This window comes from Ambystoma mexicanum, chromosome 6p, assembly GCF_040938575.1.
Source record: "Ambystoma mexicanum isolate Mex_15411 chromosome 6p, UKY_AmexF1_1, whole genome shotgun sequence".
Lineage (NCBI taxonomy): Eukaryota > Metazoa > Chordata > Amphibia > Caudata > Ambystomatidae > Ambystoma > Ambystoma mexicanum.
In genome coordinates, this window is record NC_090935.1 from 1,379,209,684 (window position 1) to 1,379,234,342 (window position 24,659).

Consider the following 24,659-nt stretch of genomic DNA (forward strand, 5'->3'; position numbering starts at 1 on the left):
GCATCCAAACATAGACTGCGATCCATGCAAAATGTGGAAGACGTGGGTTCAACGGTGCAGATTTGCATACCCGAACTAACATACACACACACATACATACATTCAGCTTTATATGTTAGATTCCCTAGCTTCGACTAAGTGGCTTGTAGTCTTGGGACACACTGTATGGTAGTGGCACACCGATTCAGACATTTTATGAGATACAGGGCCTGATTCACACATCATTTTTGAATGGGATTGTGCCATTACAAAAGGCTTCTGTGAATCAGGCCCATAGAGTATATGTTTTCTACTAAATGCTACATAGTGACTTCACCAATCCATTCATTTTATTTATGGCTTTATTCCCACCAACGTATCACTAGTGCCTTGAAAGATGTGAATACATGTTCCCCTCCCCACTTACGCCGGATGCATTTTCTTAATTGTTAAACGAAAGGCATTTTAATTGAAGGCAGTTGTATTGGTGGAGGGGCATAACTCCTCAGATTGCCAAACGTAGATGTAATTACTGGCGTTGTAACTGTGGGATACCCTATAGAAGTCATCATCAGTTTGCATTGATGTTTCACAGTTGGTCCACCTTTGTTAACCAATGCTCTTTTATCCATGTTAATTTGGGGAAGCAAGCAATTGAAAACAGTTTTTGACAGTGACCATTTGAGTCTTTATACACAAACACATATGTACACACAGACACCTGCAGCAGATGATCACTTTGCTTTATGATTCACTCAAGGTCTGTAAATTCCTAACACCGGGGAGATGAGTTGATGGTTTGAGGCATGTGTGTTGAGCAGAGGTGGATCCTTCTCTGATGAGGTGGGCGAGTGATATTGCAGGAGAGGAGGGGTTCACTGTTACCCAGACACACTGTTGCTCCATCCTCAAGAGGTGATTACACCTACTCTTAATGCTCTATTTGTGAACATTGATTGGATAAAGGACAGCATGGTGGTCCTCACATTAATGCTAGGTCAACAAGGAGAGGTCCTTCTTGAGGCCATCAAATAACATTATGCAGGGAAGGTATTTTTGGCTTCTTGGAATATTAGACTTTATTCCTGCCTACCTAGCATTCAATGGAGGGCAAAGTAACTTGATTGCCTGAATGCTGCGGCTATGTATAGTCTCTCCGGACTGATGGACTAGGGAAGGGAGCTTAAGGTGAGTATCGATTTTCCAGAAGCAGTAATTATGCAAGAGGCCCAAACAGCATCAGCATTACCTAAAAAGCACTTGGAAGAAATGGATTAACAACTCTCAAGGCAGCATTCCTGTACAGGACCCAGTAAAATGACAACACCTATTCACAAAGAATTATAATTTATGGAAAACGAAACAAATCATCACAAAAGCAAAAGAAAATGACATTTGTGAACTGTTGTGGCCAGAGTATTGTGAGACATTGATAGACAATTTGCAAGGGCTTAGGTGTGGTTAACAACTGCAAATCTCACCACTCAAGTACTACAGAAGTCTGGGCATTTGTTTCCTTGCTATATTCATGACCGTAGTTGTAGTCTTAGGTCACATCAATTGCATAGATTAAGTAATACCTCAACAATGCTCTTAATATTACTATTGAACCCAAACCAAAACACCAATATTATACCGTTACTCAGTTGGGGATTAATCTTTCATTGGTCACAACAAGTTGAGGCACACTTGTAAAACAAGCAATGTGTTTACTAGAAGGTCATTAAAAAGTGACAGTAATCAAAAAGGAAAACGTTGACATACCATGGTTAAGGTATGAAATAACACTGTATTTTAATTGATCACATTATTAGCTTTATGTTTTAATTGAAGGTCATTATAGGTAATTTTAGCCACAACAGTTCATGTTAAAAAAAACATTGAAGGAGAGTTTCAAACCCAGCCCCCATGCTCTTCTTTTCAAGCTGAATGTTCAAGCCTTTACACAACCAATGTGACCTCATGAAATGCATTGATGTATATATAAGCCTAAACTTAGTGCAGTAGGGTTTTTTCCACTGCGTGCCAGCTTAGAGATGGCATACATGGGGTGGCTTGCACTGCAGCCAATAGATAATGCAACTTGTTGGGTATGGTCTATTTCCACACTGTAGAGAGAGTGGAGAGGTGCAGCTAGTTTGCCTTGAGGCCTTTTGGTGAAGGGACGGGGAAAGCAATGTGATGGAAACCTCTTCCTTAGAGGCAGAGTCCCGTATCCTGGAAAAGGGTGTGTAACATGTTGGGCATTACTACAAATGGTATTGACACATCCTGTACAGTTCACAGGTTGATAGTATATGTCCATAATCTCAAATGTGAGAATAAAGATTTGAAGATATACTAATCTTGCACTTTCACAGGTACATTTTGATCCAATTGGCGTTGGTTGTGCACTTGCAGAATTTGTGAGATGTTCAAAGGGGAGGCAAGGAGTTTCCCAATGACTACCTCATTCAGTTTAGTTTGCGAGTGCACCATTTTTTTTCTGATGGATCAAACGTTGGATTCATGATTGGCAAATTAATAGTGCCAGTTTTGTGTTCTGCTCTGCCTTTGGTATTGACACCACATAAGGATATCTATGAATATACAACCTTTTGTAGAGGTGTTTTGCCGAATCTGTGATCAACCAGAAATTAAGTAGTCTGATGTAGAGGTTTTAAGTGACTTAAAACATGGAACTATGGATGTTATTCTCTATGACACATGATTTAGACAGTTGACAGATGAAACCGTGTTGGTGGACAGAACACAACATACGTTAGATAATTTGCACATATTATAGACGATGTGTGAACTGCCAAGAGTGGTGTGCCTGCCGAACCTTTAAAGGCAAGAAACATACAAGTACAGATTAATTTTTGATTACCAGAACAGATGAGAGGATTGAGTGAAGGGCAACACTTTGGAAGATGTTGATCTTCACAAGGGACTAGTAGTCAAGAGTTAACGTTTGCATACCCTACGTTAACTGATGTAGGACAATTTGTATATTGTATTTTGCTAAAGGATGAATCAGGATATGGGAAATGATTTGCTGTGTGACATATTGCGTTATTTAATCACATTTGGTAAAGGTGATTCCAACTTGTCTTGTAAAATATTCAGGGCACAAAGGCACTCAGCTCTTGTGTGGCAGGAGAAGATAGTTTTCCTAATTGCAGTCTCCAGACCGATTTCCTCAAGTGCAACACACAAAGGTCTGTAGAACGTCATGCTATGAGAAGTGGTCTGGAGATCAGAAAGAAAGTGGTGCGGTGGCCTGTAAAAGTGAGAAGGGGTAGTGGAGGAAAGCAAGGGGAGATAAGCAGGGAGAGGATGCTGTGGGCTCATGCAGTGGGAGGGCAGACCCCCCAAAACGGACAAAGGGAAGGGGCAAGTGAAAGAGTGGCTCTCCAGGGGCACCCTTTCTCCAGCAACCATCTTCAGTGTCACTCTTTAAGATGCAGCATTTGGACATAGCCCGGGTTTTGCTTCGCAGCGGGCTAACCAGGAGTTTGCTGGTTTTGCTTGCATTGCAGTTGGTAATGCTGAGGATGGTCTTTAAACCCTGAAGTACACATTCCTCATTATTGATGTTGCTCCTGGCAGGTTGTCTATGCTCCTGAGGAGGTAAAGCCTTCTTATTTTAGGTCTTATGAGTCATCATTGGTCTGGAGTGCAAGTCTGTTAGTAGCAACTCCTGAATCTCACCCTGTAAAACAAGCCTTGTACTGTTTGTTTGCTTGTTTGTTTGTTTTGTTTTTATTACTTATATTGTGCACCAGACCCAGGCGTAACCGGGCGTATTTTATAAGACAGCTCGAAGCTTAGTAATGTGTTTCTTCTCCATTTCTGAGCCATGTCCAATGCAGCTGGTTTCATTGCTACTTGACCCTTTGTTCTGGGCTCCTGTCACTTCAACAGATTTCCCATCAGGGGATGCCTAAGTCCCTGAGAGGACGGTGTTTCAGGGCCCCCTCCAAACCACTTTGCCATCGGAGTGTATTGTCCAGAGGCCTTTTCTAATTCCTTCCCTTTTCCCCGCGCTGGACCTCAAACCTAACTCTGGTTGTCTTCAAGTGGGTCTGCTCTGGCACCCTCGGCGGTTGGTTGATCTTTTGCCTCACCTGTGTGGTAAAACAGATACATTCCTGCCTTTTCCCTGAAACCATGACACTGTCTATTGGATTTTTCTGTTTATCCTTCGGGGCACGTTCCACAACTACAAAACTCATTCCTGACTTTTAAAGGTACCCACCTGCACACTGATATTTTTCCCTAGTACCACTCTAGGTGGTGGAGTTTTTAATTTACAAAAGAATAGAATGTTAGCATGTACCCAAGTTCTATTACATATTTAATTGACTTAAAACACTGAACTCCTGCTATAAAATTGTACTGTGATACTATTTCTAGCTGTGGTTACATTATAACAATCCTTTTCTTGGCGTGTCATGAGACTAGGCTGTCTGGTACTGCAAGCCTCATCCCTTAGAGACTTTTTGCTAGTTCTAGGGACACTGTTGCAAAGTTTTACCCCCATTAGTCCCTCTAGGTTCCTAGAAAGTGTAGGATCTAAATGTATATTAATCATGTTTACTATGTATTAGAGGTTCTATTCTATTCTATTCTATTCTATTCTATTCTATTCTATTCTATTCTATGTGTTTGTAACGCGCCGACAGCCCGCAGGCATCAGGGCGCGGAGACATCCTGAGAGGAAAAGTAGCATATTAAGAGGGTAAGATAAACCAATGTTGGTTCGCGAGGAACAAGTCAGTCATATATATACCTAAGGAGGCCCTGTAGAGTCAGAAAGTTATTGGAAAAGATGTGTTTTCAATAGTTTCCTGAACTTGCTATAATTACCTTCCAGTCTTAAATTCACTGGGAGGTTGTGGGGCTTGCAATGGCTTTGTATATACTTCAACTACTTTATGGTGTGGTAGCCTTGAATTCTAAGCAGATCTCTTGGCTAAAACAATTTGAAGGCAGGCTCTTGAGGTTTGTCATGAATCTGCCAAATTCACTAGCCGTCGAGCCTTTGCGGCTTGAGTTTGGGGTTTCGTCACTGAAGACAGTGAGGTTCGTGTAAAGTACTCTTTTATATGCCAAATTCTTGGATAGCTGCCAAGTTTCTAGCGATCTGCTGATACTTCTGGGTAGAAGAATTGTATACACTGATAAAAATAGCTTTATTATCGAGCTAAAGAAAACTGCATCAACTTTCAAAGCTGAATTAAATCTTGAAAATGCCATATTAAAAACAGACCCAAACTATTAAATTAAAATAAAAACGAAAGCCAGGAGTTGGGACATTGCAAAAAATGTCAACAAGTTGCATGGTAAGGCTAGATACGGAGACATGGCTCGACAAAGTTTTAACAATCATTCCCCATCTTCCTATCTCACTAAGCTGTGTCCTATTGAACTCAAACGTTTTACATTTTATCTGCGGCTCAATCTATCGCCTACCATGGAATTTAGCAGCGCGTGGCAAAACACGCCTCACAATCACCGGCTATGTAGACTTTGCATTGTTCATATAGGAACTCGTTGACACGTGAACAATTTCGAGGTATTGCACAACTTTTATACACGTGGCTACATCAACTTTGTAAGCACTATCGAGGATTGTTCAAGTGATCAATCCTGGTCAACTTTATTTAGTGCGTCATCAATTGTTATTGCGGTTGCTGCTTTTAAAATATGTAAGGAAGCGTTGAAGACATTTTAAGTGTACTCACTGCGATTTGATTAGATTTTATACGATCTGATTTTATATTTATGGTGATTAACTGATTTTGAATCTGGTTTTTCTTTAGGCAAATTTTATGCATAAATGGTATCTATCTATTTATTGTATTAATGTTATCTTTGTATTTCATTTAAATGTGCCTAAAGTTCGGTATTTAGCTAAGTGCACAATACATCAAAATAAAAAAATAAATTAATATTTATGTGCTGACCTTTTGGAGTCCTGATCATGTCAATGCAAATGTCTTTACTATTGTCTAGTGTTCACGTTATATCCCCACCACTTAAACTTATTGGTACTGCGTTTACCACAAATTAATAGCCACATCTCTTACTTAGGAGTTACAAGGGTAGCCTTTGGCAATTCATTTGTTGTATGCAATGCAGTGTTTTACTGTCAGTTTGGTTTAACCTAAAGTACTCACTTGAACTGATAGTTACTCTATGGGTAGTTTATGAAATGTGTGTATTTTTCAGTATACCTGTTTGGTGTATTTGTTTGGAAATACTATTTTGAAGTAATTGCACCTGTCCACTAGCCTTCCTAGCTCCTTGATTGAAGCTTGATTTCACTGCCATAGTTACCAATAAAGAGAGTTTGCGATACCTTTGGTTGGAACCCTGTGTACCCTTAGGATACATGGCTGCACATCCTCACACAGTCGGCTGTGGACAATTCTTCATAGGACGGATTTTGCACACTCTCAGGTAGATACAATATTACTCTTGCTATGGAGGTAGAATGTGCCCATTTAATACTCAAAAAGGCCACTGGGGGTGTGGTCTCACAGCTACAGGAACCTCCTAGATGGTGCACGCTGTCAATCCTTTGGAAGCAAGTTGCCCGGATGAAAGCTTAAGAAAAATTAAACCCTTTGTGCCTTTTGACTTCATCTCGTCTCCTAATTTTCCTTTGAATTTTGAGATTCTGTAGTTAAAATATATCAGGCCCTGCCGATGGCGGGAGCACTTCCAATCCATTGCCCTATTACTCAAACTCACAGCTAGTCCTGGTACCCAAGCAGTGGGGACACTTCTCTGTCTCAGCTCCTGGACTCTTCAAAAACTGTCAACACCACATAAGTCAGTGGTGAATTCTCTACTCCACACATTAATACTCCGCCTGTCAGCTCAATAAACAATGGGACTGTTGCACAATGAACCTGATTTCCATGTGTGCCCACAAAGTGTACTGGGTGCATTTTGCATCTCTCACTCAAGCAATCTCTGGCTGCATGATGATTCCCAAAGAAAAGCATGTCCACCAAGGGACATGTATTCCTGTCACACATTGCATGTGGAAAGGTAACTGTTCAAAAATAAGAGCAACACCCCATAAGTCTCTAGAAGTAAAATTAACATGGGAATGAGTAACAGTAATGTTTTCATGAGAGTGGTGCAAAATTGTTGCAACATGTTACAACATTTAGGTACAAATATTTTAAAAGGCTAGATTTTTCTGGAACCTAAACCTCGCTTATTCCAGTTTTAAAGGAAGGCATGTTGCTAAAGGAGGAGGTGGCTTGCACTCTTGCAGGTGTGCCCCATTTACATTTCCTGCCCATTGCCACGCCTGTAGGCACACCCAGTTTTCATATGCAAATTGGGCATTGAATTACATTCTTTAATTCCCATTACGCTGGAGATCAAAATGTGTGCAAATTGCGCCCACATGCTGCAATGCTGGAATCTATGTGAATAAGACCGAGCACCTGTAAAAACTCATACTAATAGTGAGAAACAAATTCATTTCAGTAAAGTTAAAACATGATCACAGAACCAAAAGTTCTAAGTCCACCTTTGCTCCTACAAAACCTGTGTGGTTGTAGCATGGGGACTACCAAGATTAAGAAAACAAATCAAAATGTGGGATGTATTAACCCACTGATGCTCTGCCCTGCAGCATCACTGTGTCCTGGTGGTACCAGAATCATCAAAAGGGCCGCAAAAGCCCTATGCGCACCAAAACCTATCAAAATTGTGATCTACAAAGCACAAAAAGATGGCTGCCAAATCTGCAATGCATGTTGTCAGGGTTGGAATGGAGAGCACACTCCTGAAACATGTCACCGGGCTGCACAACCAGTAAAAATTGAGACTGCATGAAAAGAAGTGCTTGCTGAAAGAAATCCGAAATCTTGCATTTTAAATATTTTCTTGGTTACTGAAAATACAGAAGCTGGTCCAAAACACCCACAAACATCGAATCTTCTTGCTGAGTGTCACATTTTACTGAATTCAAGAAATCATTGTGAAATTGCAATATCCTGGAAAGCTAAATTTATCATCAAAACACCCACAGCACAGGTTTGCCTGCCTGTGGGATCTGTAAAAATCTGTGCGCAGTACCAGCGGCCACCTGAATGACTGTTTCAAAAGCATGCATTTAAAACTGTAAACTTGTACCATTAAGATCTAATGTCTGAAATCTAAGTGACCTATTATCATGAGTAACCTAGGTTGTAACTTTTTAAACTTCATGGTTTAGAGTCTGGAATCAGTGTTCCAGCTGCTTGTTTTAAAATTACAAGTTTATTTAATATAAACAAAATTGCAACAAAATGACATATAAAATTAAGCCTGACTCCAAACCAAACCACAAACGACTTCCCCCACAGGGGCCAGGCACCTCCCTTCTGCTCTCTTGATCAGGAACTCACACCCTTGTGTTGATTAAGAGGGGAGGTGAACTTGGGCTGCTGTGGAAAGAGCACAATGGACTTCATCCAGTGGAAGGAGATGCTAATCAGCAAGGATCGCAAATGGCTTCTACCAGAAGGAAGATGGTGGAGATTGCTTCTGAGCTGCAAGAAGGAGATGGAGGCGGGGACAGGCAACTCTTTTTTGATTCACAATGGACAAAAAGCATATTTCTAAAAAGACTGATAATTTACTGTGTACAATTGTAAAAAATATGTAGACCCCAGACTTCTGAACCTAATTTTTGGCTGCATATTTTAAGAGGAGCCGGAACTTTGTGCTATGTTCTTGGAAGCAACTGTAGAAATTGCGGTTTTATACCAAATGTAATTATGTCAAAAGCATGAAACGTCACACACTTATGCCCAGGTACAATGCGCACAATTGTACACATTTTTGGACAAACTAGATATTTTGTTCTGGCTCAAAAGGGCAGAATTCTGTCAAAAGCCGACACAAGATCCTACAATGACAGGGCTTGGAAGAGCATTTGCTCCACAAAATATTTGATCTAGATATGTTATTGTTATAAAGTTTGCAAAATTGTAAATATGTATTATACTAAAAGTAGATTTCACGTTCAAAAGCCAAGGGGAGGATTCTCTCACTCATAAAACCACATCAACATTGTGACACCCTGTTCTCTCCTCCAATCCAAGGAGAGGGGAGACTCTAGAATATAGCCAGCCTAGGGGGCACACTTAGGATAATCCAGCATACATACCCCTTTACCAAATGCATAAAAAGAGACATCTCAGGACTTAGAGGACACAGATTCACCCACTAACCAATTGTTGGCAAAGCACCCTGAAGAAGATCCATCCATATTCCTTGCTCCAGACTCCAGAAACTTGGCAAAGCAGAAAGGCCCATTCTATAGCTCAACCATTCTCAGCTAGGCCATGAACTTCTAGAACCAGAATCCCACAAACTTAAAGGAGAAACCAAAGAAGCAGCCGGGCTGTTCTGTTACTGCTTGCCTGCCAAATAATTATCTGCAGAACCATGGCAGATTAAACCCAATCCTGTGCCGTGCTGTGCCATGCTGTGCCGATCCTGTCATGCGGTGACCAGATCGCCTTGCTGATTGCAGACCCTGTCCGTCCGGTGTGCCCAGAAGAATTCCTGTCCAGAAATCTTGAATGACCAGAAGGGCATCCCTGTTTTCTCATTTTGGTGCATATTTTAAAAAACAACCTCCACGAACACTTCCTGCTTCAAATGTTTAGCTAGAAATAAAATTTAAATCTCTGCTTGTAGCTAACATCCACAGCTAACATACCACATCTCAAATATAACGTGTAAAACAGCTTTTCATTGCACCCGACCTCAAATTTCAGTTTGCACATTGCTTATTGGTGTCAAATCATTGCTAGTGTTTGTCTGCAACCAGAAAAAGCGGTCCCCATTAGAATTTTAACAATTTCAGTGATTTAGCCCAATCAATTTTGCCAATCAATTCTGTTTTTCTTTTGTGTTTGCTGGGGGGGGGAATTGGGATTGACATTGTATTTGAATTCTGCATTCCTGAAACCTTTTCTCTCTCCTCGTATCTCTCTACATTGTATATTGGGGGGTTGAGGGGTGTGCAGGGGGAAATAGTAACCACATTGCAATTTGATTGAACAAATCTACAAAAGTATTATTTCTGTGCTGAGTTGGTTTTGCTCATTATTACTCCTTGTGATTAAAAAGATTGCTTAGTCTGACATCACCCCATTGATGATTATTGTATCTCCATTAAAAATAGTGTGATGATATTGTCAAATATATAAATAAATATTTTAACTTTGCAAACCAGCCCGATTCCTGGTTCATTGTGACTGGGGGGTTCTAAGAGAGGGGTGTGATTTCAGTGGTACATCATTCAGAATAAATGTACTTTTAGACACAAAATAAATAAGGATTTCAGTTTCGCATTACACGCTAGGCATTGACCTAGGTGAAGTGCCAGATTGAAATCACTTACAGATTGGGGGCTCGCCACGAGAATTCTGAATTATACATACCACTTGTGACAGTCTAATACAGCGTGCTAACTGACGGGATACATAAACCCTGTTGGGCTACCACAATGTGTTACACTGTAAAAACACCCATCAATAGGAACGCTCGATGGAGTTGGCCTGTTTTGCAAAAATAAAATAACTCCTGTAAGTCAGAAAGGAAATTAATATTTCCAGAATAGCGACCCCAGTAGAAATTAATATGACAAAAGAACACCTACTGCACACATTATTTTTCTGGGGTGAATGGACAGAGCAGGATCAGAATGTTTGGTTGCTGGAAATCAAAGAACAAGCCACTGCCACTGGATTAGATAGATGGCAGGATCAGGGTCCATTACAACTGTACATGGCCCCTAAGGTAAAAGAAGAGCAAAGTAAAATTGCCAAAATAGCGGCATATCTGTACCTTCATATTGGAGCAATACAGAAAAAATATGCCGAAAACCTAGATTTGGCAAACAGGCAACTGCAATCATTAGAAAAAACCCAAACTGATCTGGACTCTGCAGATTAAAGGCTACAAAAGAGCCTAGAATCAAAACATTAAACCAGACAGTACCTGATAAAAGTAAAAGGAGATCTGGATATCCTACAGCAAGAGAAGGTAGAGCAGGATACCAAAGTACTGGCGCTGCAAGAAAGTTTGCACTCTCTAATACGGAGGCAACAAAAGCTGGAACAGCAATTGAACTATAATAGAGTCTGCGCAGGGCAGATAATCGCCCTGGAAAATCAGATAGATGAAATAAAAGAAGAACATAACAAATTAATTCTCAAAGACCTTGACTCCCTGACAGAATTTGATGAAGAGTGCCAGAAAGCTGGTGCATTCAAAAAACAAAGGTACAACCTGGCTGCACAGAGCGGTAATCTAATTCAGGAAAGGGACACCTTAGGTCAGGAGGTCAGTTATTTAAAAACTAAGATGGAAGAAAATCACCTGGCCCTTCAAGGACTGGGTGAGCTCCAAAAAGACTATGAAAAACTGTTAGAGCATGCTAGGAGGGGGAAGATGCTCTAGCAAAGAATGACCATTCCAGTAAGGACAGGATTCAGGAGGTAACCTTCCTGCAGCAAAAAATTGGCCCAATACTCCAAAATTACACAGGATGCACAGAGAGAAAATAAGTCTCTCTGTGAGAAACATGACAGGCTCCACAGACAGGTAGCTATGCAGGAACAACTAATAGAGACTAGTAAGGCCTTGATGGAAGAACAAAAGGGTCGGGTTCTTCAATATCAACAGGGAGCAGGGCCTGAGAGAGATGAGGTCCGCTGGGAGAGGGAAACACCTGAGCATAACCTCAGGAACCCTGGTACCAGAGACTTTCATCTCTTCAACTCCATGGACTCTGCCACCCCCATGTCCACTGGCTCACATGAGCCAAGGGCCACAGGGATGGCAGACTTTAACCCAATGAAAAATATGGGGCTCATAGATCAGCGCCTCCCAGGAATGGATGGGTGGGCATCTGTGTATGGGTTCCCAAGTGCTAGGGCCACCTTCTCTGATCAGGGAGACTCCAATGAGGGGAGGATCAGAGAAATGGATCCTCATAAATATATCTCACCAAGAGATCAGATGGTAACATTTGGTGGGGAACTCTGTGAGAGTAGGCCCACTAAGGGCATCCTGAAAACCTCTACCCAGCTAGGACAGTGGGAGGGGGATACTCAGCCAATCCTGGGAGCAAGGAAGAGTCAGAAGACTCTTCTGAGTGCCACAGGACCCAAGAAACTAGGACCTCACATTCTGCCAGCCATTCCCAAGCTCGCAGAATCCGGGAGAGCCTAGAAGACGAGACAGGCACCTCTGGTAGCAGTGCCTCTGAGTCAGAGGATGAGTGGATCAGGGTGACCCAACCTAAGAAAGCCAACAAGGTCAAAAGGGCCTTGCTCAAGGATCCCATGAAACAAATAAAAGCCATTAGGAGCGTCATCATGCCCTATCATAAGAATGCAAAATATTTGGTTTGGGAGCACCTTGAGCTATTTGAACAAATGATGGAGACTTTCCATTTGAAGGACAGCCAAAGCTGTATTAAATATGTAAAGTGGACCTTCTCTTCCAAGTACACCAGCTTCTTTGCGGGGCTGGAGGACCAGAACCATTCCAGATGGTCCACCTATAGGGCGACCATCCTGAAATATTTTTCTATTCACAGGAATCCTCAGGAGGCTCGCAAGGCAGCCTATAACTTGCAATGTTGGGAAGATCAGGCCCCACAAGAATTTGTTCAAGAGTTAAAACGTGCCTTTGCGCAGACCACTAGAAGGGTGCGTATTGACAGCAAAGAATTTGTAAACACTTTCTTTCATGCTCTCCCTAAGTGTATCATGACCCAGCTAGTGAGGGACTTTCACGAGAAAAGAAAAGATCACTAGACTGGGTCATTGAAAAAGCCACGCCCATTTATGAGGTGCAAAAGCCAGTGGAAAATAAAAACAATAGCAAAAGCCCCAAAACAACTAACACCCCTGCTGCTGCTAAAGTGGCCGAGGTGAAGGTTGCCCCCATTTTAGATTTAGAGATGGGGAGGCCTAAAAACATGCCCGCACAGAATCAAAACAACCCCAAGCCCAGAAGGCCCTCGGGCCAATCACAAACAGGGAGCCAGGGAAGTAATCCCACAAATGGGACCCCTAACTACATCAGCCCACGCTACAAGGGCAATAGACCCATCCTGGGTTATGTATGGACTCCTCCAGCCCAAGGGGAGGTAATCCAACCAGACAGCAGGAAACCCAGGGAACTTCCCTTCTCACTTCCCCCAGGAGAGCAGTAATCCCCCAAATACTGGAAAAAATGTCCTTCCTAGGTACCCGCCAAACTTTAACCCCCAAAACAATCCATCCTTCTTTCCCCACTTTCCTGAGCCCAGACAGCCCAATCCATGAGAGGGGAGGCCAAGGGTGGAGGGGTACCCAAACTTTCCGAACCTGGGGTATTTTGGGAGAAGGGATAGCTACCCTTCCCGGGATCAGCCCAGGAGAGACATGAGGACCCCGTACCAACCAGAGCGGGTGTCCCAACTAGAGCGCCAGGTCCAGAACATGGAACAGGATCTGGGTCGCATGCTGAGGGCTCAACAGAACCCTTAAGAATGCCTCAAATCCAGGACCTGGTGCTCCCGAGCAATGATGGGGGAAGAACCCCGACAACCCACTGGTTCCCAGGGAGGAGGCACAAGGGGAAGGGGGCTGTAAAGCCCTGGAGGAAGCTTCCTTCCCCACTTGTAGAAAGCCCCTGGAAATCCAGGAACCGGAACCAAAATCTCCTGCCCCCGAAAGACTGCCACTCTAGGAGCAGAGGGGGGTGGGAGAAATAAAGACCTCAAAAAGACCCATTTTGTGGAGGAGGTACAGATATTCCAGTTTGAAGGGGAGGGGTTTTCAAAGGAGTCTTGGAAAAGGATCATCTCCTTTAGGGATGGAGGAACTCCTCCCAAAGAAAAATGGGTCCCAAAGGATCCAAATCCAGACTGGATAGATGTGGGGTCTGAGTTAGCACCGCCCATTAGCAAACCCCAGGATCACCAGCACGAAAATCCCTGGTTCAAATCCATCCTGGTGACTGCCTCCAAAAAGGGGGGGGCAGCCCAGAATCAGAACCAGGGGAACCCAAACCTTCCCCCATATCTAACTGTCACCTTTTTCTTCCAGATTCCCAAGACTCCAAATAGAATCCTGGCCAAATCACCTCTCTATCAGTATCCAAAATCAAGAAACTAACCCGCCAGTTGCCCAAAATGTACATTATCTTTACCCCCTTGAGGAGAAGAAGGGAAGATTCTATGCCCCGGTCCAAATACAGGGGCAATGTACAATTTTGGCCCTGGTGGACAATGGATCCCAAGCTACCCTTCTGTCAAAAAGGGCCTTTGACCAACTGAATTCGGGAAGGGGGGAGAAATACCAAATTCCACTCAACCCTCTTCCTGGAGAACTTCAGAACTTCGACAGGAAGGAAATTACCATCGAGGGGACTGCGGATTTGGACATTAAAATTGGGCGACACAAGGTGAAGCACTCGGTCACAGTTGTGACTCCAGAGGGCACACTTTGTTTACTAGGTAATGACATCCTGCATAGGTTGTCACCCCTCATAGATTGTGTAAACAAGGTCCTCTGGACCCAGACTAGCCGACCAATAAAATTGAAACAGAGTGTCAACCATGTTAGTTTAAACGGCACATTCCACATGGTTGAACAAAAAGCTGACCAAATAGAATTTCACTTCCAGAATAATCAAATCTCAGACATGACAGTAATTGCAGTAGGACAACAAACTGTTGATGGGGGGTCCTCTCTATTTCTGATAAACAACCTTCCTTTCAGTCTAAGGTGGCATTCCACACTGGAAGGAAACACTCTGAAATTCTTTACAAATTCACAATCAGAAAAGCCCAGTTCAGAAAGATGAGAAATCAGCTCAAAGCCTGGCTGATATTCAGACAATTGGAGAGCAGTTGTTCATCCCCATTCAGTGAACAACTGTAAGAGCTTCATCAGCAAAGCCATGTTCCGCACACTCCCAAAAGATCCAGCCTTTCCCACATTTAAACTGATAGACAAATGGGAAATGGACCTGGAAACAGCCAATTCCAAACATCTCCTCCCTAGCAGGTGTATGCCCAAAATTTCCATAGGCAACAAGAGCGTAGTCCATAATTGTTGGGTCGTGCGAGATGTCCCTGCTGCATTTTACTTAGGCAGTGACATGCTCAATCGCTTCGCCATTAGTTTGGATCTAATACATTTCAAGGCCTGGTCCGATTAGCGGGTAATCCCATGGACTTTGATGACCCAGAGAAAGCATTTAGGTCAGCTCAATTGCTGCCTTATGCAGTTGAAATTCAGATTGGAGAGAAAGTCACCATCCCAGAATGGACCCGACAATTCTCAATGGAAGTGAAAATTAAAAGAGGACAGAAACTGAAAAACCCTGACGCCTATATACATCTTAATGCTCACTTCCAACAGCAAGGGTTGGGGTAAACCCAACAACTTTAGCCAACATAGAACACAACAGCATTCCAATAGAGTTGGATAACAGTGACCTAAAGAGTATCACTCTGGCCGCAGGCACCATTATTGGAATGGCGGTTGATGACCAACATTTTTCCATAGATAATTAACTGTTAGGACCAATCCCCAAGGACTGTTTTGACAGTAATAGCAACAATGACGCAACACCAGACAGGATCTTCACCCAGCATGGGGGGAATTTACTGGTGTACACTTCCTGCCCTTATTGTAGGGAAGATGTGACCTGTGACTTCAGGAGGGATGAGGTGATCTTCCAAGTCCGCGAGGACTGCCTTCCCCACCTGAAGCCACCAGTCCAAATCAACACTTTGACCAGGGACTTTTCCACCCAGCTGGAGGAGGCAGCTGAGATAGCAAAACCAGAAGTCTTTCCAGGCTTCAGGCAGATGGTTGAAGAGAGAGTAAACCTAGCTGATGCCTGTGAGACTCTGGAGCAAAAGCAAAAATTGAAACAAGTTTTCTTAGATTTTCAAGATCTCTTTGCAGTGGACTCATATGACTGTGGTTGCACCGACATCCACACAACAACAATTCCCACGGACCCTGTCATGACTCCAGTGTTTGTGAAGCAATATCACTTGCCTCTTGCATCAATGGAGTCCCTTACTGAAATAATTAAGAACCTTGAGTCCCGTGGGATAATTCGTCCAGTCCACAGCACCTTCAATAATCTGGTGCTTGGGATTTTGAAGTCAAACGGCCAGTGGAGACTCTGTACTGACCTAAGGAAGCTCAACAAACGGGTCCATACTTATCCTTCCCGACGGCCTCTTCCCTACATTGACGAAGGGCTGGCCTAGATCCAGGGGTCAAAGGTATTCACTGCAATTGACCTGACCATTGGGTACCGGACTGTTCCTCAGTAGGGAGGACCAATGCAAGCTGGCCTTTACCTTCGGGGGGCAGCAGTACACATGGACCCGGACTCCCTTCGGATACATCAATCCGGCAATGAATTTAATATCTTTCTACACAAGGCCATGTCTGACCTAGGCGTGAGGGGTAACCTGGCCTATGTGGATTATGTTTTAGTCAAAAGCTCAACTGTGGAGGAACACATAGCGGAGATCCGTTATGTTCTGACACAGTTGAGGGCTGCCGGAGCACAACTCTCCTTTCAAAAGGCACAGTGGTGCAGAACCCGTGTCAATTTCTTGGGGCATGGGATAACTCCTCAGGGTCTCTGCCCCCAAGAAAAGAAAGTGGAAGCACTCCAGAAATTCAAAGACCCCACAGCTCTGCAGGAACTAAGGAGCCTCCTTGGACTAACTAATTACAGTACAAAGTTCATTGAGGACTACGCAGAGATCCCAAGACCCCTGATCCCTCTTTTGAAGGGGGGGGTCAAGTGGGAGTGGGGTCCGGAACAAGCCGAGGCAGTACGACAACTCAAAAGAAGCCTCTCACAAGCACCTTGCCTGCCTTACCCTGTCAAAAACAAGGAGTTCCTCTTGGAGACAGGGTTCTCAAATACATGCTTGACTGCAGTATTATATCAAAAGCATGACAAGGTCAATAAAGTAATCTCCTATGCCAGTAAGACTTTATCCTCTGTGGAGGAAAAATTCAACGATTGTGAGAAGGCACTCCTGGCAACGGTGTGGGCATTGAAGAATTACCGCCCGTTTATCCAGGGGGAACACATCATAGTGGAGACTCCACACCAGCCTCTGCAATATCTCCAAAGGGACAGAATCCAGGCCGGAAATGTGAGTAATTCCCGAATTACTTCCTGGATTCTGTCAATGCAAGGCTTTCCTGTGGAGGTCAGATATAGCCAAAACAAGAAGAGTCCCCTCGCGCAAGATCTGGCTGACTTGCATGATTGTGCCAGAGAAAACGGTCTTGAGGATGAAAGTGTTAAAATCAAGGACAACATACAGGCATACCTTAATTCCCCACACAAAGTCTATGAAGAAGACCAGTGTGAGGGAATGCCCACTTTCTATGTGGATGGATGCTCTTACCATGTTTGTATTTGTATTTGTATTTGTTTATTTGTATTGCGCAACCTGCCCGAAGGCATCAGGGCGCATGTTTAGAAAGGTAGTTGCAGAAGAGTGTTACAAAGATAGGTACAAATAATACATTACATTATATATACAAGATTTAAAGCAAGAACAGTACCAGCGATCATAGATAATGCACGGACTGGCAGAAAGGTCAAATATACAGTATGTACAGTGGGAGGCCTGGTTTCAGGTGACCGCTGTGAGAATTACAAGGCGGAGGTCAGTGCATCTTGTTCATGAAGCCAACGTTTAGTTCTGTTTTTGAAGGATTGGGTGGCTGGTACATTCCTGAGGGACAACAACGGGAAAAAAGAACTTGTGGCCAGCGTAGGGAATGCATGGGTGAATGATGCCCAGAACCCTCCATTGGGTACAAAATCGGTCCCCGAAGTAGTCAAGTGGCAGAGCTGATGGCTGTGCATCAAGCCATCCTCACTGCTGTCCACCACCAACTCCACGAACTGGTCATCATCACTGATTTGGATTATGTACGGAACGGGTTTGTGGAGCACCTGGTTAACTGGAAAACCAGAGGCATGCTAAGTGCTAATAACAAACCATTGAAACATGGAAAACTAATCCAAAATATTGATGATCTGGTCACCTAGAATGGGATGACCATCTACTGGAAAAAGATCAAGGGTCATTCTAAAGTAGAGGGACCAGACAAAACTGGAAATGACCTAGCTGATCAGTTGGACAAAACCGGAGCCATCCAACGGGATCTACTTGAGATCGAGTCCCTGTTGGTGGAAATCCAGGTCACGGCTATCACTAGGTCCCAGACACATGCTCACAACGAACTCTCAACTGCACAATGGAGTAGGAGACCCCAGATGCTGATGGCTCAAAAGGGGGATCCAATAATTGGTAATTTTTATCCACACATTGAGGACCCTGAGAACTTTCCCCTGACGGATACCGATTACATAGGGAAAGAGGACCTCAGTGTGTTGATAAAATGTCCAAAAATATTCTGAATCCAAGACGGTTTGTTGGCATGGAGATCCATAGCTGGCCATGACCAGTGGGTGGTCCCTACCTCATTCAGAAGCCTGATGCTAAGTCACGCCCATGATGCGGCCACAGCCGGTCATCGGGGGTTTCATACAACACTAGAAATCTTGCGAGAGATTGCATACTGGGGCAGGACCTCCACCAATACTTAAAGGGGTGTCTTGTGTGTGCACAATTTCAGACAACATCACTCACACGCCGTGCTCCCCTCCAAAAGAGGGGGATGAAACTGCCTTGGTCAGATTTACAAGTCGATTTTATCGGGTCCGTCAATCGCTCCTCCAGGGGGAACGAGTACATGTTGACCGTGACATGCTTGTTCACTAAATGGGTGGAATGTCTCCCGGCCCCAAACTGCAAGGCAGAAACAGCAGCTGCCCTGATGATCAACCACATCTTCTCGCTTTTTGGACTACCCCAAAGGACCGAGGTAGTCACTTCACTAGCGAAGTGATGACAAAGATGTGGGAGATACTTTGCGGTCAAAAGAAAAATACACATTGCCTACCAGAGAACCTCTAATGGTGGAGTTGAGAGATACAACAAGACAATTGTGAGCATATTAAAAAAAGTTTGTGGCAGATTCTTGGCCAAGTTGGGACATTCGATTACCTCTTGTCCTGATGGTGATCAGATCTACCCCTTCTTCTGCAACAAAAATGTTGCCATTTGAGCTGATGACTGGACGAAGGATGGTGCTTCCCCAGCATCTGCTTTACAGAACCCAATATTAGACCTTGATAAATGCCTCCACAACTGAGTATGTTGAGAATCTGAGAAAACACCTTCAACATGCTTTTGCCTATGCTCAGCGGAATCTAGAAAGATCTGCAGACAGTATGAAGACCCACTATGACCTTAAGACAACTAGAAAAGAATACCAAGTAGGGGACCGGGTCTAATATACAATTTCCAAAGGAACCAGGCTAAACAGCGCAAATTTCTTCCTAGCTGGCAGGGTCCTTTTGAAATTGTAGACAGAATCTCACCAGTCACCTACAAAATCTGTATCCCCAAAGGCAGTTTGGCAGAGGGGGAAGATAAGTGGGTCCAAATCAACCAGCTGAAGTGTTGCCATCGTAGGCTTACTCTGCAGCAACTATAGGAGTCATCTGGAAACCCAGTGGGGGACATTCCAGATCCCTAGAAAATTCTGACTGTGAAAACCATTCCATCTGTTATAATCAGTAATAATTATAAGCAGGAAAGATTGTCATTTAAATGTCCAATGTATGCGTCTGCCCCACTACATGAATAGTGGTGGGGAAATGTCCACAAATATGCTCTGTTTTGTCAACATAAGACTGAAATCATGGATGCTAACCACCAAGAAGTACCACTCGGGGACCAGAAGGAAAGACCCAAGGGGCCTGGGGTATCGCTCCATACTCTCACCTGGAAACGTCAAGGAAAACATGTCGATCCAGCACTGATGGGAGAAGCAGACACATTTTTCCACCAGGACCAAAAAGACAAACTGAACATCCCAATATCCCGACTTCCCCTTGACGGGCGGTCAAAAGTCAAGTCGCAAATGGGGGTTTAGTGGTATGTATTAACCCACTTATGGTCTGCCCTGCGGCATCACTGTGTCCCGGTTGTACCAGAATCATCAAAATGGCCGCAAAAGCCCTATGCGTGCCAAAACCTATGAAAATTGCGCTCTACAAAGCACAAAAAGATGGCTGCCAAATCTACAATGCATGTTGTCAGGGGTGGAATGGAGAGCGCACTCCTGAAACATGTCACTGGGCTGCACAACCAGTAAATATGGAGCCTGCATGAAAAGCAGTGCTTCCTGAAAGAAATCCGAAATCTTGCATTATAAATCTTTTCTTGGTTGCTGAAAATACAGAAGCTGGTCCAAAACACCCACAAACATCCAATCTTCTTGCTGAGTGTCACATTTTACTGAATTCAAGAAATCATTGTGAAATTGCAATATCCTGGAATGCTGGATTATCATCAAAACACCCACAGCGCAAGTTTGCCTGCCTGTCAAAATCTGGGCGCAGTACCAGCGGCCGCCTGAATGACTGTTTCAAAAGCCTGCATAAAAATGTAAACTTGTACCATTAAGATCTAATGTCTGAATTCTAAGTGACCTATTATCATGAGTAACCTAGGTTGTAACTATTTAGACTTGATGGTTTAGAGTCTGGAATCAGTGTTCTAGCTGCTTGTTTTAAAATTACAAGTTTATTTAAACCAAGAAAAATTGCAACAAAATGACATTTAAAATGAAGCCTGACTCCAAACCAAACCACAAACAACTTCCCCGCATGGGCCAGGCACCTCCCTTCTGCTCTCTAGACCAGGAACTCAGACCCTTGCATTGATTAAGAGGGGAGGGGAACTTGGGCTGCTGTGGAAAGAGCACAATGGACTTCCTCCAGGGCATGGAGATGCTAATTAGGAAGGATCGTAAATGGCCTCTGACTGGTGGAAGGGGGCAGAGATTGCTTCTGAGCTGAAAGAAGGAGATGGAGGCAGGGACAGACAAACTTTTGTTGATTCACAATGGACAAAAAACATATTTCTAAAAAGACTGATAATTTACTGTGTACAATCGTAAACAAATATGTAAACCCTGGACTTCTGAACCTAATTTTTAGTTGCACATTTTAAGAGGAGCCAGAACTCTGTGCTATGTTCTGGGAAGTAACTGTAGAAATTGCGGTGTTATACCAAATGTAATTATGTCAAAAGCATGAAATTTCACACATGTATGCCCAGATACAATGCGCACAGATGTAGACATTTTAGGACAAACTAGATATTGTGTTTCGGCCCAAAAGGGCAGAATTCTGTCAAAAGCCTACACAAGATCCTACAATGATGGGACTTGGAAGAGCATTTGCTGCATAATATATGTGATCTAGATATGTTATAAAGTTTGCAAAATTGTAAATATGTATTGTACTAAAAGTAGATTTCATGTTCAAAAGCCAAGGGGAGGATTCTCTGACTCATAAAACCATATCATCATGGTGACACCCTCTTTTCTCCTCCAATCAAGGGAGAGGGGAGACTCTAGCCTATAGCCAGCCTAGGGGGCACATTTAGGATAATCCAGCATACACACCCCTTTAGCAAATGCATAAAAAGAGACAGCTGAGGACTTAGAGGACACAGATTCACCCACTAACCAATTGCTGGTGAAGCACCCTGAAGAAGATCCATCCATATTCCTTGCTCCAGACTCCAAAAACTTGGTAAAGCAGAAAGGCCCATTCTATAGCTGAACCATTCTCAGCTAGTCCTTAAACTTCTAGAACCAGAATCCCACAAACTTCAAGGGGAAACCAAAGAAGCAGCCAGGCTGTGCTGTAACTGCTTGCCTGCCAAATAATGCTGATTGCAGACCCTGTCCAGTCCGGTGTTCCCAGCAGAATTCCTGTCCGGAAATCTTGAATGACCGGAATTCTTGACGGTTCTGTTCAAACATACATAGTGAGTATCTATAGTATTGGACTGTCACTAGCCTATGTACTGTCCATAGTAATCCCTATCTCAAACCCATCCTCTCTTGTATTTAGAACCTGATATTGTTAGAAATATTTTTGAATTGCCTGAACTCTTTATCTTATCCCTACTACCTTCCTTCTGTAATAGTATTGTTAAACATATCTTTGCGCTGATATTTCATCTGAAGAAGACAAGCTCTTCAGCAGGCAAAAACTTGATCCAGAGGCGTCCTGGTCTAGTGGCTGTGCTCCCGTGTACTATTTGCTTCTTCATAGTCATTCCCTAGTGTAAAGAAATCCTGTTTGTCTTTTGAAAGCACATCCCTGTTTTCTCATTTTGGTGCATATTTAAAAAAACGACCTCCACGAAAACGTCCATCACTTCTTCAAATTTTATGCTAGAAACAAAATTTAAACGTCTGCTTGTAGCTAACATCCACAGCTTTCCATAAAACCAGTTTGGTGGCTGTGCTCCCGTGTGCTCCCGTGTGGTATTTGCTTCTTCATAGTCATCCCCTAGTAGAAGAAATCCCATTTGTCTTTTAAAAGCGTTTCCCTGTTTTCCCTTTCTTGCACCTATTTCAGAAAAACGACCTCCACTAAAACGTCCATAACTTTCTCAATTTTCATGCTAGAAACTTCTGCTTGTAGCTCACATCCACAGCTCTCCATAGAACCAAAAACCGCATCGCAAATCCATATGGTTTTCCCGCAATCGCGATTTTAGAGCACGGAAAAGTTTGCCACTAATGTTTCTATCACGTGTAAAACAGCTTTTGATTGCACTCAACCTCAATTTTAAGTTTTCACATTGCTTATTAGTGTCAAGCCATTGCTAGTATTTGTCTGCAACTACCTAAAGCGGCTCCCATTAGAATTTAAACCATTTCAGCAATTTAAGCCATTCTGTGCTGCATTGTTTTTGCTCATTATTACTCCTTGTGATTAAAGAGATTGCTTAGTGTTACCTCACCCCATTGGTGATTATTGTATAACCATTAAACATAGTGTGATTATATTGTGAACTACATAAATAAATAGTTTAACTTTGCAAACCAGCCTGATTCCTGGTTCAGTGTGACCGGGGGGGGGGGGTTCCAAGAGAGGGGCGTGATATAAGTGGTACATCGTTCAGAATAAAAGAACTTTTAGACACAAATAAATAAATAAGGATTTCAGTTGTGCATTACACGCTAGGTGTTGACTTAGGCGAAGCACCGATTGAAATCACTTACAGGACTACCCCATCGGTTTTCGGATACTCCATGACCGGCAGGGCCAACACCTGGGAAATATCCACTTTGATGATGTGTCTCACTTTTCAGACATCCAAGCATCTCAAATCCCTATAGTTTTCCTGCAATTGTGATTACCGCGTACGGAAAAGTTTGCTGTGAATTTGTTTTTAGGAAATTTCTATAACGTGTAAAACAGCTTTTCATTGCACCCAACCTCAAATTTCAGTTTGCACATTGCATATTGGTGACAAATCATTGCTAGTGTTTGTCTGCAACCAGATAAAGCGGCTCCCATTAGAATTTAAACAAGTTCAGTGATTTAGCCCACATTTAGTGTTTACCTATTCCATTCAAAGCCAACTTTAAAACCATTCTGACAGTTTGCCAATCAATTCTGTTTCTCTCTTGTGTTTTCTGGGAGAAATTGGGATTGACATTGTATTTGAATTCTGCATTCCTGAAACCTGTTCTCTCTCCTCCTATCTCTTCACATTGCATATTGGGGGGTTGAGGGGGTGCAGGGGGAAATAGTAACCACCTTGCCATTTGATTGAACAAACCCACAAAAGTATTATTTCTGTGCTGAGTTGTTTTTGCTCATTATTACTCCTTGTGATTAAAGAGATTGCTTAGTGTGGCATCACCCCATTGATGATTATTGTATCTCAATTAAAAATAGTGAGTTTATATTGTGAAATATATAAATAAATATTTTAACTTTGCAAACCAGCCTGATTCCTGGTTCAGTGTGACTGGGGGGTCCCCAAGAGTGGGACATGATATAAGTGGTGCATCATTCAGAATAAAATAACTTTTAGACTCAAAATAAATAAGGATTTCAGTTGTGCATTACACGCTAGGCATTGACTTAGGTGAAGTGCCGGATTGAAATCACTTACAAATACATGTTCTAAATATGTGTGTTTTGCAGGGAGAATCCCATTTATGAAAATCATTTATATCTTATTTTTCCATCAGACAATTGATTTGGAGGACAAGACTCTTAAGTGCACTGTGTCTGTCAAAGCAAGTCATATCTGCTGATTATTTCATATTAGTACCCGGCGAGAGCCAAGCAGAATGCAACATGCATTCTTATTGGCTCTCGCCGGGTCGTTACCCAGCTGAGAATCCCTCGATTCTCAGCTGGGATTCCAGCCTCCTTGTCCACGGCAGGGGGCGGGGGAGTGGCAGCCCCTCAGCCAATGAGGAAGCTTGAATCAGGGCCATCCTGCTCTGAGCTTCCCCACGGCTGAGAGGCTGCCTTTGCCCCCTGCCGAGCACTCAGGTAAGGTTTTTTTTTGCTTTCCGTCCCCTTTCCTCCCTCCTCCCTGCCCTCCCCACCCCACTTACCTTCTTGCTCCTTTGTCCCCAGTGGTGGACGATGGCAGCCTCCAGCCGTGTGGAGATTCAGAGCATGGCCATCCCCGCTCCGTGCCTCAACATGGC

The 24,659-nt window shown here is 43.2% G+C and overlaps 1 protein-coding gene across 2 annotated transcripts in view; it reads right to left on the reverse strand.

Annotated features, from left to right (window-relative positions):
• LOC138510440 (phospholipid-transporting ATPase ABCA1-like) overlaps positions 1–24,659 on the reverse strand; it is a 2,356,352-nt gene that overhangs the window by 652,306 nt on the left and 1,679,387 nt on the right. The gene's annotated exons all lie outside the window — the stretch shown is intronic.